Below are 17,756 nucleotides of genomic sequence, written 5' to 3' on the forward strand. Positions count from 1 at the left end.
ACAGACAAGCAGATGCTGACAGATTTAGTCACCATCAGACCTGCCTTCCAAGAGCTCCTAAAGGAAGCACTAAACATGGAAAGGAAAAACCAGTACCAGCCACTGCAAAAACACACCAAAATATATAAACCAATGAAACTAGGAAGAAACTGCTTCAACTAATGTGCAGAATAACCAGCTAACATCATGATGACAGGACCAAATTCACACATAACAATATTAACGGTAAATATAAATGAGCTAAATGCCCCAATTAAAAGACATACACTGGCAAATTGGATAAAGAGTCAATACCCACAGGTGTGCTGTATTCAGGAGACACATCTCACTTGCAAGGACACACATAGGCTCAAAATAAAGGGATGGAGGAATATTTACCAAGCAAATGGAAAGAAAGAAAAAAAAAGCAGGAGTTGCAATCCTAGTCTCTAATAAAACAGACTTTAAACCAACAAGGATAAAAAAGGACAAAGAAGGGCATTACATAGTAGTAAAGGGATCAATGCAACAAGAAGAGCTGAGTATCCTAAATATATATATATGCCAAATACAGGAGCACCAGGATTCATAAAACGAGTTCCTAGAGACCTACAAGGAGACTTAGACTCCCACACAATAATAGTGGGAAACTTTAACAACCCACTATCAATATTAGACAGATCAACAAGAAAGGAAATTAACAAGGATATTCAGACTTGAACTCAGCTCTGGTCCAAGTGGACCTAATAGATACCTACAGAACCCTCCACCCCAAATCAACAGAATATACATTCTTCTCAGCACCACATAGCACTTATTCTGAAATCAACCACATAATTGGAAGTAAAACACTCCTCAGCAAATGCAAAAGAATGAAAATCATAACAAACAATCTCTCACACCACAGTGTAATCAAATTAGAACTCAGAATTAAGAAGCTCACTCAAAACTGCACAACTACATGGAAACTGAACAACCTGCTTATGAATGACTACTGGGTAAATAGCAAAATTAAGGCAGAAATAAATAAGTTCTTTGAAACCAATGAGAACAAAGACACAACATATCAGAATTTCTGGGATACAGTTAAAACAGTGTTTAGAGGGAAATTTACAGCATTAAATGTCCACATTAGAAAGTGGGAAAGATCTAAAATAGACACCCTAACATCACAATCAAAAGAAGCAATGGAAAACACATTAAAAACCTAGTATAAAACAAGAAATAACTAAGATCACAGCAGAACCGAATGGGAGAGAAACACAAAAAAACCTTCAAAAAAAAATCAATGAATCTAGGAGTGGGTTTTTTGAAAAGATTAACAAAATAGATAGACCGGTAGCCAGACTAACAAGGAAGAAAAGAGAGAAAGATCAAATAGACACATTAAAAAACGATAAAGGGTATATCACCACTGATCCCACAGAAATACAAACTATTATTAGAGAATACTGTAAACACCTCTACACAAATAAACTAGAAAATCTAGAAGAAATGGATAAAGTCCTGGACACATACACCCTCCCAAGACTAAAGCAGGAAGAAGTCAAATCCCTGAATAGACCAATAACAAGTTCTGAAATTGACTCAGTAATTACTAGCCTACCAACCAAAAAAAGCCCAGGACCAGATGTCTTCACAGCCGAGTTCTACCAGAGGTACAAAGAGGAGCTGGTACCATTCCTTCTGAAACTATTCTGAACAATAGAAAAAGAAAGACTCCTCCCTAAATCATTTTATGAGGCCAGCATCACTCTGATTCCAAAACCTGGCAGAGACCCAATAGAAAAAGAAAATTTCAGGCCAATATCACTGATGAACATCGATGCGAAAATCCTGAATAAAATACCGGCAAGAGAATCCAGCAGCACATCAAAAACTTATCCACCACGATCAAGTTGGCTTCATGCCTGGCATGCAAGGCTGGTTCAACATATGCAAATCAATAAACATAATCCATCACATAAACAGAACCAATGACAAAAACCACATGATTATCTCAATAGATGCAGAAAAGGCCTTCAATAAAATTCAACACCCCTCATACTAAAAACTCTCAATAAACTAGGTATTGATGGAACATATCTCACAAAAATAAGAGCTATTTATGACAAATGCATAGCTAATATCATGCTAAATGGCCAAAAGCTGGAAGCATTACCTTTGAAAACTGGCTCAAGAGTAGGATGCCCTCTCTCCCCACTCTTATCAACATAGTATTGGAAGTTCTGGCCAGGGCAATCGAGTAAGAGAAAGAAATAAAAGCATGCAAATAGGAAGAGAGGAAATCAAATTGTCTCTGTCTGCAGATGACATGATTGTATATTTACAAAACGCCACCACCTCAGCCCAAAAATTCCTTAACCTGATAAGCAACTTTGGCAAAGTCTCAGGATATAAAATTAATGTGCAAAAATCACAATCATTCTTATATACCAATAACAGACAAGCAGAGAGCCAAATCATTAGTAAACTCCCATTCACAATTGCTAAAAAGAAAACAAAATACCTAGGAATACAACCTACAAGGGATGTGAAGGACCTCTTCAAAGAAAACTACAAACCAGAGCTCAAGGAAATGACAGGACACAAACATATAGAGAAACACTCCATCCTTATGGATAGGAAGACTCAATATCATGAAAATGGCCATATTGCCCAAAGTAATTTATAGATTCAATGCTATTCCCATCAAGCTACCATTGACTTTCTTCACAGAACTAGAAAAAAACTATGTTAAATTTCATATGGAAGCAAAAAAGAGCCTGTGGAGCCAAGGCTAACCTAAGCAAAAAGAACAAAGCTGGAGGCATGACGCTGCCTGACTTCAAACTATATTACAAAGCTAAAGTAACCAAAACAGCATGGTGCTAATACCAAAACAGATATATAGACCAATGAAACAGAATAGAGGCCTCAGAAATAACACCACACATCTACAACAATCTGATCTTCAACAAACCTGACAAAAGCAAGCAATGGGGAAAGGATTCCCTATGTAATAAATGGCGCTGGGAAAACTGGGTAGCCATATGCAGAAAAGAGAAACTAGACCCCTTCATTATACCTTATAAAAGAATTAACTCAAGGTGGATTAAAAACATAAATGTAAAACCTAAAACTATAAAAACCCTAGAAGAAAACCTAGGCAATATGATTCAGGACATAGGTGTGGGCAAAGACTTCATGACTAAATCACCAACAGCACTTGAAACAACAGCCAAAATTGACAGATGGAATCTAATCAAACTAAAGAGCTTCTGCTCAGTAAAATAAACTATCACAAGAGTGAACAGGCAACCTACAAAATATGAGAAAATTTTTGCAATCTATCCATCTGACAAAGGTCTAATATCCAGAATCTAGAAGGAACTTAAACAAATTTACAAGAAAAAAAAAACAAACAACCCCATCAAAAAGTGGGCAAAGGATATGAACAGACACTCCTCAAAAGAAGATATGTATGTGGCCAATAAACATATGAAAAAAGCTCATTATCACTGTTCATTAGAGAAATGCAAATCAAAACCACAATGACATACCATCTCACACCAGTTAGAATGGTGATCATTAAAAATTCTGGAAACAGATGCTGGAGAAGATGCAGAGAAATAGGAACACTTTTACACTGTTGGTGGGCTTGTAAAATAGTTCAACCATTGTGGAATACAATGTGGTGATTCCTCAAGGATATAAAACCAGAAATACCATTTGACCCAGCAATCCCATTACTGGGTATATACCAAAGGATTATACATCATTCTACTCTAAAGACACATGTACATATATGTTTATCATGGGACTATTTACAATAGCAAAGACTTGGAACCAACATAATGCCCATCAATGATAGACTGGATGAAGAAAATGTGGCACATATTCACCATGGAATACTACACAGCCATAAAAAAGGATGAGTTCACGTCCTTTGCGGGGATATGGATGAAGCTGGAAACCATCATCCTCAGCAAACTAACAAAGGAACAGAAAACCAAACACTGCATGTTCTCACTCATAAGTGGGTGCTGAACAATGAGAACATGTTGACACAGGGAGAGGAACATCACACACTGGGGTCTGTAGGTGGGTGTGGGGAAAGGGGAGGGAGAGCATTAGGACAAATAGCTAATGCATGTGGAGCTTAAAACCTAGATGACGGGTTGATGGGTGCAGCAAATTACCATGGCACAAGTATACCTATGTAACAAACCTGCATGTTCAGCACATGTATCCCAGAACTTAAAGTAAAATTTTAAAAAATGAAAGTATGCAATATGTGTATGTGTGTGTATACATACATATAAAACAAGCACTCATTTTCATTATGTACATATATGCACATTATGAGTGTGAATATATGTTAAATAATATCCTATCAGTTTTGTATTTGTAACACATATATGTACATGCATATACAACAAATAGAGGTGTTTTGCATAATAATTTCATTTATATTCATTTCATCAGCTAAGAACTAAAAAGAATTTAAATCAAAATCAATTATTCATTTACAGGTGTTTTTAACCATCATCTCCCCCTTTATCTTCACTTTTATGCCTCCTTGTATTGCCATTTTGTGACTTTTTTGCCATAAATTATACATATTTGGAACAGTCACTTTAAGAAATTCAATCTTTGGATAAGATCTCTAAGATTGATTTAGTATGAATACGTGTGTGGGCACACACTTGACAAAGAAAGGTCAGTTATAAATATATGTGTACACTTATCAAAATAATTCACATAAAATCTCTGAATAAAATTATCTGTATGCTTTTTCTGTCAATAAAAGCAATATAGTATAATTCTTGGTAGTAAACCTGTTTGTTTTCATTCTGTTGCCTACCATGTGAGCTGCCATGTTGGTATAAAACATCGATCATTTGATATTTTACTACAGCAAATAATAGTGATCCCCACGAAATAATAAATAAATCAGTGAGTTTCACGGAAATAAGTTTTTGGATGGATCAGATAATTTGAAGTTGTTAGTTTATTCTCCAGCAAGGTGAAAGAAAAAAGCTGTTAGTTTGTTCTCTATCAGGTGATCGAAGATGAAAACTAAAGTTCTCAAGGCCAGTGCATAATAACGGTGCCGTATTCTGTGCATCAATCACCATTACCAAATACCTATATTGCCAAATATTTCATGTACCGCTTTAGTGGTGATTAATCAATGTGCCATGGCACTGAAACTGAAACGAGACTTTGTAGTACAAGTGATATTCAAAGGGTTTTGAAAATTTATCAGCTCTATAGATATAGATGAAAATTTATCATCATCTATCTAGAAATCCTGTTTTTATAAATGTTACCTAGCCAAATATTGGTTTTATTTACTTAATATTTAGAAAACATGAGTTTAGTAAAAATTGTTCAGATTTTCTTAATGTAGTGTGTGAAATTACTATGTAATTATACAAGAAATATGCTACACAGCTGAATACACAAATAGGTCAGCAGAGGGAGCAAAAGGTGCCTTTCCACTATAATCCACAGCAACATCACCCGCTCTTCTCTCTACATCATCGATGTATGTTATCTAAAGTCCTGTGCAAATGCCACCTCAACACGAGTCCTCTAGCCTTGCCTTCTTATCAGAAGCAGCTCGAAAGCCCCGATAATTCTAGAACCACTGAAAAATACACACTTGTTGCAAGGATTGAAAAGCCTCATATTGCAAATTCAGAATTCACAGTACTGAAAAAATTCATAATTTTTTTAAAGCTACAATACTGTGAACTATACAAAATGAATTATGTTGGGATCCGATGACTCTCTTCATTCCAGCCTATCTTATATTTTCTCATTCATTTCTCCACATAGTCACAACAACAGACTCACTATTACATTTCATTAATGGCTATTTTATAATAAATGATCTCAATAGCATTTCTGAAACCTCTGCTGTTCTGGTTTTACAGAACTCTTGAATTTTTGAATGAGTTAGTTTTTGATTGAAAAAGACCTGACTCTTATGCTTAGAAAAGCCATCATTTCTTTCTGTAAGCTTTCCGTCTTCTATAAGCTTTACATGTTCCATAAGCAAACATTCGCTGGTTTTGTGATCAAACTAGAGAGGCAAATTCAGTTAATAATAACAACGTCATTTATCATCCTCAAATCTAGTGTTATGGATAATACGATCTCCACAAGGAGACGGTTGCACGAGCGACAAGAGAAAGACAATCAACAGTCTTTTACTCATACCAAGATATGTCCACACACACTTGTTTCAACAGTCAAAGTAACGCCATATGTCCCCAGTGATGTGGGTGGGCAAAAGGAACAGTTGGCCTGCTAATGAGGGCCATATGTACACGCAGCCTATCGTACCATCCTTCTTACTTATGGTTGCTGAAAACTCAGTGGAAGAGCTTGCTCTGAGGAATGGCATGGCTGGAGGAGGAGAGGCTTCCTTAAGAGCAGGAAAGGACCATTTGTTGTACAACTACTGTATCTCTGAAACTGGGAGCTAAAGATACGCATGTACGTTACTCATTCTTATTAAGAGTTACTTACGCATCCGTAGAGTTCTTTACTCCAGTTTCACCTTCTTTCACTAAATTCTTTTGCATTTATGTGCAAAGGGATTTTGGGCCCTTTTCAAAAATTACTTTTCCTAATCAATCTTGTTAATTTGATGTTCATTTACATCGGCTTCTCTTTATTTTTAGCTTGATTTCCAGAAAAATTATACTTTCTTTGACATTGTTAAATGTTACAATATTAAAAGAAATGAAAAAGACTTAAAAACTTAGAATATTTGAATGAGGGTTTCTGGAAGGCAGAGAGAACAAGAAGGCAAAAGTACTTACTGCACTACTGTTCCAAAGTAAAAGAAAAACAAAGATTTTAAAAATGATTATAGCAGCTTTGTATCTCAACCAGGGTTTCCTTTGAAATTTCTACAACTGCAAACACTATTCAGCAATTTGCACTGATTATAAAATTTATTGTTTTAAGGTCAATTGTGATACTATGATCAGATAATATAATTTACTTTACTCTTAATGGCTTCATTTTGACAACGGAGGGAGCTTTCAGGAAGGACAACGCTTCCTGCACAACAACCAGTAAAGCAGGTCACATCCATTTTCAATCTAATTTTAAGAAAAATGAAGGACAAACTACTTGTGAGGCAGCAAGAATTCATTTGCATTAAATTAATTTGAACAGGGCATTTCAAGTTCTCTCTGGCAACAATGGAATAAAGGGGAAAATGAATCTATCTTATGCAATGATCCTCTTCTAGGTTACAGAAAGATTTGAAAGGCTGACATGACCATTGCTAAATTTCTTCTAGAAGTCTATGATTAGTGTCATAGATATAACTCATGAGATAAAATATTCACAAAGAATGTCTGTGAACTGCATCAATTGTGATGGAACTACTGTCTAACATCCCTTTGAAAAGTTATATTCTGCAAAGGTTAAAAAACACCAACCTTTCAATGCTTTCTTATATGGATGAGCTTTTGTCAACAAGAACTAAGCTTCACAATTAAGCACTATGGAAGATAATGTTCTAGGTTAATTTAAACCTAACTAATCCAGGACTTGGCCTTGATAAATAATGGGTTTAATTAATATTTTTGACCCTAGCAGTGCAAATACTTTTACTTATATTTTACTAAAGCTAGTTTTGACAAATCTAAGGGTATTTAATTTATCAGTATCTGTTGTCAGATGAAAACTTCCCCATCAATACCTTCTAATGGTTCAAAAATAAACTGTTACCCCCACAGATACATTGTTTTTCCATGCGTAAGCAAGTACATTAATTTCAGGGTCTCAAGGCATAAAAGTGATATTACCACTTGTGATAGGCTGCATAATAGTCCCAAAAGATGTTCTTCACCTAATCTCCCGGCCCTGGGAATGTGCTGCCTTACACAGCCAAAGGACTTGTAGATACGATTCATTTAAGGATCTGGAGACAAGGTGATTATCCCAGATCATCCACGTGAGTCCAAAGTAATCACAGGAGTCCTTAGATGAAGTGGAGAGAAGGACTCAAAGTTAAAGGAGGAGACAGCGCAGAGACAGAAACAGAAATAAAAGCAACGCACCTTGAAAATGGAGGAATGGGGAAAAGACAATGAAGACAGGTGCCACCAGAAGCAGAAAATGCAAGAGAATGGATTCTCCCCTCAGCACCTCGAGAAGGAACCCACACTGCAGACACATTGACTTAGCCTAATTAAAGTGATTTTGGACTTCTGACCTTTGAAACTGCAAGACAATAAATATGTGTTAAGTTATGTAAATGTGTCGTAATTTGTTATAGCAGCAGTAATACAACTAATACACCACTACAATAAGCAAAGGAAATAAAGTGCAATAGTGACAAACTTAAGGGTTTCCAGGAAAGAGAAATGAAGTGGTAAACTCAATCACAGGATTATATTAGTAACTGTAGTATATGTTACTTGCTTACCCTTTCAATCACATTACTGCTGTAATTATCATTATCATCCAATCAATATGATTACACCAGTATGTATAACTTAGACATGAAAATTTTTTTCTATTTCACTCTTCCCATAATTCCATGCAGCTACCCCTAAGCAACTATGTATCTGATGAAGCTAATATTTTCAGGGAAAATCTTCCATGTTAAGCAGAAAATTTACATCTAAAATTAAATTCTTTTAAGGCAGTCTGGGGACAATACCTAGAAAATTCAAACATTACTTCTCAAGAATACCACTAGCAGTGAGTTTGTGACGCTATCTTCCACCAACTGAATCAAAATTAATTTTAAATATTTTCAAAGCAATATTTTAAAAAATCGTGTACACATTTTTTCCTCTTGGTAAAAATAAACCACTTCTCAACCATCCATTATATTTATGTTAGTTACATGAAGTCCATACATGAATTATCATACCACAAATAGAAAACTATTTAAATAGAAAAATCTCACTTGGTGCTGACAGAATGACAGCATAAAACTGTTAAGCATGAGGAGAAAGTTGTTTGCAGTGTAAATATTTCCCTTTTCCTATCAAAGTGTGTCCTGTGATCTAGCGCTCTTCTCTCCACATGCTTAAGTACAGCAAAAGTTATAAAAACACTCATTCTAGTTTTCTATACTTTAATGGTTGTAGAACATCAGAAGAGAATTGGGAGATGGGAATGTTTTGTGCTTGACATTGCATTTGAGGGGAAAATAAAAACTTGGACATAATATGTGGGATGTCTTCACAGTAATACATGGGAGGGCAAGCAAAAAATGCTATCAAATTTCTACCATGCGCTGAGCCCCTTATATAAACAAATATCCAGCCTTTCTAATGTACTAACAACCACTCTTCATAGCAGGTATTCTATTCCCAGCTTGTAGGTAAGAAACAAAGCTTCAGAAAGGGATCTTCACCAATTTCACACAGTCAATAAAAGGCAGAACTAGGGCAAATATCAATAATAAAAATAGCAATCTAATCCTAATTGGACCTGGCACTGTTCTAAGAAGAAAATCATTAACAAAGGATTTTGAGTTACCACACTCTTAGTCTCCCCGTTTTACAAAAGAAGCAACTGGGGTAAAGTGAAGCTATGCCGTTTCTTTTCAAGCTCATATACCTAACAAGATACCACTTTAATCATGGGTCTCTGATAGATCGTGTACCTCATTTCTAGCGTTTGCTGAGATTTTTCTTATTAACCCTAAGCAAGTATTTGATCCCTGGTAAGTATGCTGTAATTTTTTCACCGCTCATTCTTATCACGGTTCTTCAAGAAAAGTACAGTTCAACACATTTGTCCTATTTGGTTACAAATTTTGAAATTCAAAATATGTATCACACTAAGCTGTTAGCTCCATTTGGAATTTTAAAAAACTAAATTTTTCACTCAGTTAAAAAAAATTGCATTGTTTACTCCCATATCTACAATATAGCTTATAAGTGTATATTTGTATTGAAAACATAATTTTCTACAACTTTTATAATATTTAAATATTATTTAAGGTTTTAATAATATTTAAATATTTAAATAATACATTTAAAAACATAGTTCAACAAGTCCGAATAATCCATCACTTACTTATGACAGAATATTTGTTCAGTATCTTCTGTTTGTTCACTCTTGTGTAATATATCCTATTTTAAGAATCAAAAACTTCTCTTAATGTCAACACTACAGCCTCTTCACAATTCCTACTTATTCCTAATTACCCTTCAGGAGCAAATAAAATGAATTTATCCCAAATTTCTTTGCTTTGAAACAACTTCAGTGAAAATGGTGGTTGTCAACCATATCTTCCATTCATATATCCCATTGTTTTCTGCATTAAATTTCATCTAATACTCCTTATGCCATCAGTGTCACTACAAAGGGGGACAGGGGATGAATCTCATCATGAACAAAGGTATATACACTAGATCTTAGGATGTTCAATCATTTCCTTACTCTATTATGTCCCATCTGAACTACTCATATTAAAATGAGCAACTATATGAACATGGTACTTTTAAGAAAGGATGTTCAAAAATTAATTCATATCTTGTACAAATTGGTATCCAAGAAATCATGACCTAATAGGCATCACATATGTGAATGAAAAAATTCACTTTCAGCAATGAATGTTGATGACACTCCTTTAGCAAGAGTTGTACCGAGCTACCCACAACTCCTCAGCACTCACTATTCTCATACATGCGGTCGGACAATGTCCAAGGGTGCAGTGATTCTGTCCAGAGGCTTTTCTGGGCCGTTAGAGCTGTCTCAGCCTGTGTACAGGGTTATACAGACACTCTAGGGCATTCATGACTCTGATCACTGGAGCAGCCCTGTACTAACTGCAAATTTATGGAGGAAACTTTCAAGTCCTCTTGCCCCCCAGTTGGGGTAACTCTGTTACCTATTTCATGTGGTCTCAGTTCTCCAACAAAAATGATCTCGGCCTACTCATCTTACTTCCATTTCACTACATGGCATAACTAGAAGTTGACTAGGTATTCTGCTTTAATGTATATGCAAAGCCCTCTTGTTCAGGAATGTTTGTAGAATAATATTTCTAAATTAGGAATACAATTGGTCTTGTTCTTTCCTGAGGGATAAAATGTCATCTCTCTTCTTCTCTCCCTCTCTCCTTTCTTCCTAACTCAGCTAACCCTCTATCTGAAAGAATTACAAAGGAAGAAATCTAGGGCATTGTTTAGCATTCTCAGGAGGATTGGAAATGTTGGAATGACAGCGAGTATCACACATACACTGCTTGAAGTATTTTGTAGGATCCAAGGGAAGAGAAAATTTTGACATTCCAGAAAATTTAAGTCATCCTTTTAATATCAGGACCAGAAAGAAACAGGTCACACGGGCAAGAGCCATAAAACTAATTATCTTGACTCTTTCCAGAATACCTGAGCTATAAATGTACAGGGAATCCTGTAATCAGATGCAAAGTTGTGTATAATATACTTAGTTCCCAAATGTAACTAGGAATTTTATGTATATAATGTGAAAAATCGTTCCAAAGTATTTGAGACTCCAAAAACTTTCCTAGCTAGCATTCAATATTCTTGCTTAACTTCTCCTTATACCCCTAACTGTATTGAGCATGCATAGACACACAAAAGCTAGGATCAACTATTACCGCTTAAGAAAGAAAAGGAGGAAAAAGGCTGTATTATAGGGATTTAGTTTTCTTCCTCAACTCTTGAAGAAGCCTATTTGTATCAGCCCGTGTCAGACAACAAAGTACTTATCAATAAAGTTTTATGAATGTGGTCACATATGAAATATAAGAGCATTCAGTTTCTACCTCTCCTTTTCTCATAAATCCTACATCAGATAGACATTAGCTATATCTGCCAATGTTTCCACGGAATCTTAAAGACTATTCACTGCAAAGCTGGCAGTGTAGCCTGAAAGCAAGTTATGTCTGCGTTGCAACTTCACACTAAGTGGTTTAAAAATACAACTAAATGTGGCCTGTCTTTATCTTGATTATAAGACATAAATTATCCCAAGAATATTCTTAGTAAAAATTGGGTCTCCCGGTCAAGCCACTTCTATTAAGAAGGACACAGGTCAGTTTTTAGGAGTTTAGGTGTTATTTGGAAGTTAGGAGCATCTAAATATGGAATATAACTCCATTAAATTATAGTATATTTTATATCAAAGAGAAACGACAAAAATAAGAAATGTTTTAAGTATTTTTTCGTATAGCGTGTTCATATATAATTACTTCAGTAGTCTCAATGTAGTCATGCAATTGTTTGGGTAAAGAACTAAACTTGAAGTTAAATAGCATAGGTCTGAATTCTTATGGTTTATAACATTCATATATTTTATATGTTCCAGAATAATATGTAATTTCTAAGTTTATAACATAATAATTACAGAAATCTAGGTAAAGTAATACTTCTGTGACACAGTCTCTTCATCTACAAAATGGAATATTGCTTTTCTCCTTAAATTTATATTAAAAATTGGAGAAGTAATATATGTGAAAGAACCTTACATTAAATATGCAAGTTTTATTTGTTGAATTCAAACAGTCATTAAAGAACAAAATAAAACATTACATTTGGATTAACAAAGTAGATACATATATCTCAATCTGAGAAACCTTTAAGCTCTCTTGACCATAAAATGACATTGGATCCTATAAGAGAGTTTGGTAAATATTTGAAAGATATTTCAATTTCACACCTAAATGTTGATTCCGACATTTATTTCCTAAACTTATCATTTGTATACTTACCTGCTATTAAATCCACAGGGGTCATGTCACTAACTGTATGCCCACCGATTTTATTGAGAGGTATTCAGCAAGGCCCACAAAGTAAGTATTGAATTTTTTTAAAAAACAGACCCAAAACACCTAAAAGCAAAACACTTAGTAAATTCTTATAATCATGAAGATCACAAATTAGTGCTATTAGTAAGAAAGAAACTTCTAAACCAAATAAAGTCCTAATACCTCCAACGAATTTTGTCTCTCTGATACACACACACACGATTAAAAAAAAAAATGAAGGAAATGTGAAAAAATAAATAAATGAAGGAAGTTCTGTGGGAAATGTCCATAATTTCATGCCCAGAATTTCCCTATCAATCTCTTTCCCCAAAGTTCTTCCGAGAAAATAAAGTTGCCTTTCTCTCAACGTTAACTCATCACTTTTCTCATAGCATTTTCAAAAGAAATATTTCCTGTCAGCCGGCCACTTAAACTTTGTGCTGTTAAAGAAATCCAAAAAGGTATCAATTTTGCAACAAAGGATAAAGAGGAGACGAAGTGAACCAACATGGCTTTTAAGCTAAATTGCCGTCACCTGTCACAGGTTGTCTAGCGAGCCTCAAGTTCCCTCTAATAAGCTTATGGAGGGTGAGGAGCAAAGGCACCTCAAGGTGCTCTGCGGGTTTTCCCCTGGTAAATTAGGCTGAAAGGAAAAGAGTCCCACCCCCCACCCCCAAACTTGGAGACCAGGGCTGCCCTGCCGAATGCTGTGCCCAGACCTCCTACTTCCACGCCCTTCCAGTCCTTTCCTCGGCTTGGAAAATTGGGCATGAGGCAAGCAAAAGGAAGGACAGAAGGCCAAAACGGGCATCCGGGAAGCCAAATTTCTGTCTCAAAAGCTCGTCTAGAAACGCGTACATAGCGCGTGCCTTGCGGACATCTCCTAAAACCCCGTTCACTGAAGCTAATTCCTCCCGAACGCCCCCACGCCGGCTGAGGATCGCAACCGCCCATCCGCCCCTCCAGCCTGTGCAGCCGCCCCCAAAACCTCCCGTGAATCGGGAAATGTCAAGGCAGCAGCGCTTGGGGAGCCGAGCAGCCTCGCCAGTTCCAAGTCTCTGGTTCGAGACCCCTCGCTTCGCCTCTTTGGGGAACTCACCTGGAGTCAGGTTTAGATGGCAGCCTCCACCCAGGGGACCGGGAAGCGGCCCCGGGAAGCGCCGCCGCGTCCTGTGAATAACGAGCGCAGCGCAGCGGAGCAGCTCCCCCTGGACTGGCCGCTCCCCGATTCCTCCCGCTCTGTCCGGGAACCGTCCCTCCGTTCTTTCCTCTCCCTCCCCTGCCTGCAGCCGCCGCGCTCCCTCCTCCTGCTGGCGGCTCAGGGCTGTGCTTCCGCCTCCCTCCTGCGGGCGCACGAGCTGCCCGCGCTGCTAATGAGCAGGCTCCAGGCTCCGCCCGGCCAGGGGTGCGCACACGCCCCACGCCGGAGACGAGCTCCCGGGAGCGGAGCTATGGATACGCCTGGTGCGGCCGCTGGAGAAATGAACTGGAGGAGGCATCCAGCATCTCACACTTTCTGGCCACTCAGCTTAACTAAGCCATAACCCCAGACTTCTTCCTAAATCTCCAGTAATTTACAGGTGCTGAAAAGTCAATGAGGGGTTTGAGCACAATCTGTGTTAACAGTATTGCCAGTATAGAGATGCTAATCTGGCTAGATTCTAGGGATGAAATGTTCAAGGGACGGTATATGATTCTTTCTGGTGGTTATTTTGACATATTTTGGCTATACTTACAGATCTGTAAAATAAACCAGCAATCTTCTAATCATGACAACACAGATTCCTAATTGAAGGCAGCTGATACTTATTAAATACCAGGCTCTGTTTAATAGGCTCTTCTTTCCCAGCTGATCTTTACTACAATTCTGTGAGCACTACTAGCACCCCTATTCTATATTTTAAGAATTTGGGTTTAACTTTTAAAACAAGACGGTCTTAAAACAAGACTAAGGATCATGTCCAACCTTGCAGAGATTCTAAGTTTCTGAGCCTAAATAATAACTGATATCTGCAGCTCCCACAACCCATACCCTGTGTATAATGTGTTGCAGCATCTTGGATGGTACTGTGTAACTGAACCAACAAAGATAATAGGACCATCAGCAAATACACACCACGAGACTAATGAATACCTAGAATCCTAGTGAGACTTGTAAATAGTCAAGCACCCTAAGTAACAATAGTTCAAGTGCATGCTAAACATGGTGATTACTTATAAAAGAACAGCAACCAGTATGAGTGAAGACAGGCAAATAATGTTCAAAATGTTCAGAATCAATGTCCAGCCACTTATGAGTTGAATTCCCCACTCTAAAAAGGAGGCCAGATGTGATGTATTCTAAGAAGTCTACAATGGGCGTGGTCTTTTCGCAACCAAAAAGGGCTTTTTAAACACTTATATCCCATTAAGAATATGCAATAGCTAATTAATATTAAATCTGAAAATCAGTGATAATTTATTTCAACTAACCTTACATGAAAAAATCATTACTCATTCAAGCTTTTAGAATTAGATTAAATAGCATTGAGTATCAAATTTACTTCAACCCATAGAAATAATAGACAGTTAATTAATAAAGTAAGTAATTTAATTAACTTTACTTTTGTGTCATGATGTATTTTTCCTTAGGAAAAGGATAAGACATTTTTTCCATGGTATAAAACACTAGAATATGACTTTTATATTTTTCTTCATGAAGATTAAAGAATTAATAAAATAAGTACAGACATATTGTCAACAAATCTATCCAGATCATTCATTCTCCACTCAAGAAATTATGCTAGGCAAGCTTTATTTCTCCATATGTACAAGGCAATTCAGAGGTCAAAAATTTGAAAACACTTCAATGAACATCAACCATTAATTAACTAAGAGTAGATTTTATTTATAAACAACTTTAAAAGACTATAAAAAAGGTATAACAAACTTCTACTTTATCAGTACTGCTACTCCTGTTGAACACAAAGATATATAATTATAGTTTTCTCCCTATTTAAAATATTTATTGATTCTGGCATAATAATGTCATACTCATCCCTCAATAATCAGTGTACATGGAACCAGAAATCTTTTCTTTCACCTAGTCAATTGAAGTATTTCTGTGTTTTGCATGTTAACACTCTATTTATTCTGTGTTTCTAGTGCTTATCCTCAAAATTTTTATAGTTCCGTTCACATATGAATTCTACCAATCAGCACTATATATAAATAATGCAACGTATAAAATGTGTTAAATAAATGGATGTAAGATTTATGCTAAATTTTTCACATAGTAAGTACTTCAAAACCCTTATTATTTTTCCTTAAGCTTTTATGTGCATATATTTTATCTCTCCAATTAAAGAATAAACTTCTAAATAAGAAGAGTTTTGTCTATAAATTTTACGCATTTTAATACATTATTAATCTAAAACCTTGGACTAGAGTTTGGAATTCTTTTATGTATTCATTTATTGATTCAAAAAATAGGTGTCCATGCCATTTTTTCTAAACCTTGTGCAAGATGTAGGGTATACAATGATGTCCAGACTTTAGAGTCCTTGACCTCATGGCGTTTAAAGTGCAGTAATGTACAGTAATTTTAAAATCTATTTATTATTATTTAAAACAATAAATGAATACATTCTTGTCGAAAATAACTGAAAAGTCTGTCTGAATTCCCTGGCCAAGGCCAAAACATGAAAGCAAAAGAGCTGCCTGAAAACAGTGCAAGCCACTCTCCAGAGGGTTTCTCTGTTGAAACAGCACATCGCATTATGGAAATAATGAGAAAAATTAGTAACTGTGCAAACGACAACACATATGCATCTTTGTGGTTTCTGACCTTTTAGCATCGTCGAAGCAAGACCACAAACCTTTCAACACCAGGCGTGGTATTAATCTTGCACAGAATATAATGTTTTCACATATTTTATTCTGATTTCCTACAAAGTAATTTCAATTTCTAGCTAAAGCTAATGGATTTTTCTAGTGAAAACATTGTGTACAGAATGACTTTCCAGTGAGATCCGCGTACCATGCGCCATTTTCATGTTCGTGCTCATTTCTCTGAAGTCTGTTTGCCTTTAATTCACCATAATAAAATTCCTTGTGTACTTTTATTGGCAACCATTGCATAGTGACACTTGCATCCAAATGTAATTCCATTTGAGCTTGGCAGTGTTTGCTTTTTTATCAGAAGAGGAAAGTTAGAGGGAACAAGGGGCAAAGATGTGTGTAAGAATATCTGAGGGACCATCACAGCATCATCACAAATTCAAGATTTTTTTGAAACATTAGACAAGGGACTGACAGCCATGCCCTGGGATGGCTGAAACACTTCACAACCTGCTCATGTTTATGACCAAAATCATCACCTAAAATGAATTCAATGTGTCAATATCATAATATTGTTTGTGTATAAGTAATCATGAAGCAGTTAGGGAAGGGAGTATAATCTAGTAAGAAATTGGAACAAAAAGTGTTAGACAAAATTCAAGAAGATTTAAAAGAAGAAAATTAACCTGTCTGATCTGAACAGAATTGGAAAAGCACATCAATCATAGCTCTATACATTGACCATAGACTTAAAGCATAACATAAAAATAAAGAAGGCAGATAACTCAGGAAAACATTTCTATTAAATCTACTCCGTAAAGTTTTCCCATACTTTTATTTTACTAACAGGAGCATACATTTAAATCTGACAAAATCATATATATTTTGTTGATTCAATTTGTAGCAGATAGAGGAGCATGTCCCAGTGCTATGACAGTGAGTTGTCACTATAACATACCACTGCTTTACATCTTACCCACAGGCTAAAATGTTTACCCCTAGAGTCGTGACTTTGTATATGACAGGAGATTGCTACTAAAAGTAAATATATTTGGCTGAAGGGTAGATACAACTTTAGGCCATTATATCATTCACTAAAATTTAGCTGGCATTTACATATTTACCTGCTTAGTTCATATGACAAATATGTTTGAGAGACTGCCATATACAAAAAAAAAAGATGGAACCATCTTACAAATTTAGAGAT

This window comes from Symphalangus syndactylus, chromosome 6 (assembly GCF_028878055.3).
Source record: "Symphalangus syndactylus isolate Jambi chromosome 6, NHGRI_mSymSyn1-v2.1_pri, whole genome shotgun sequence".
Taxonomy (NCBI): domain Eukaryota; kingdom Metazoa; phylum Chordata; class Mammalia; order Primates; family Hylobatidae; genus Symphalangus; species Symphalangus syndactylus.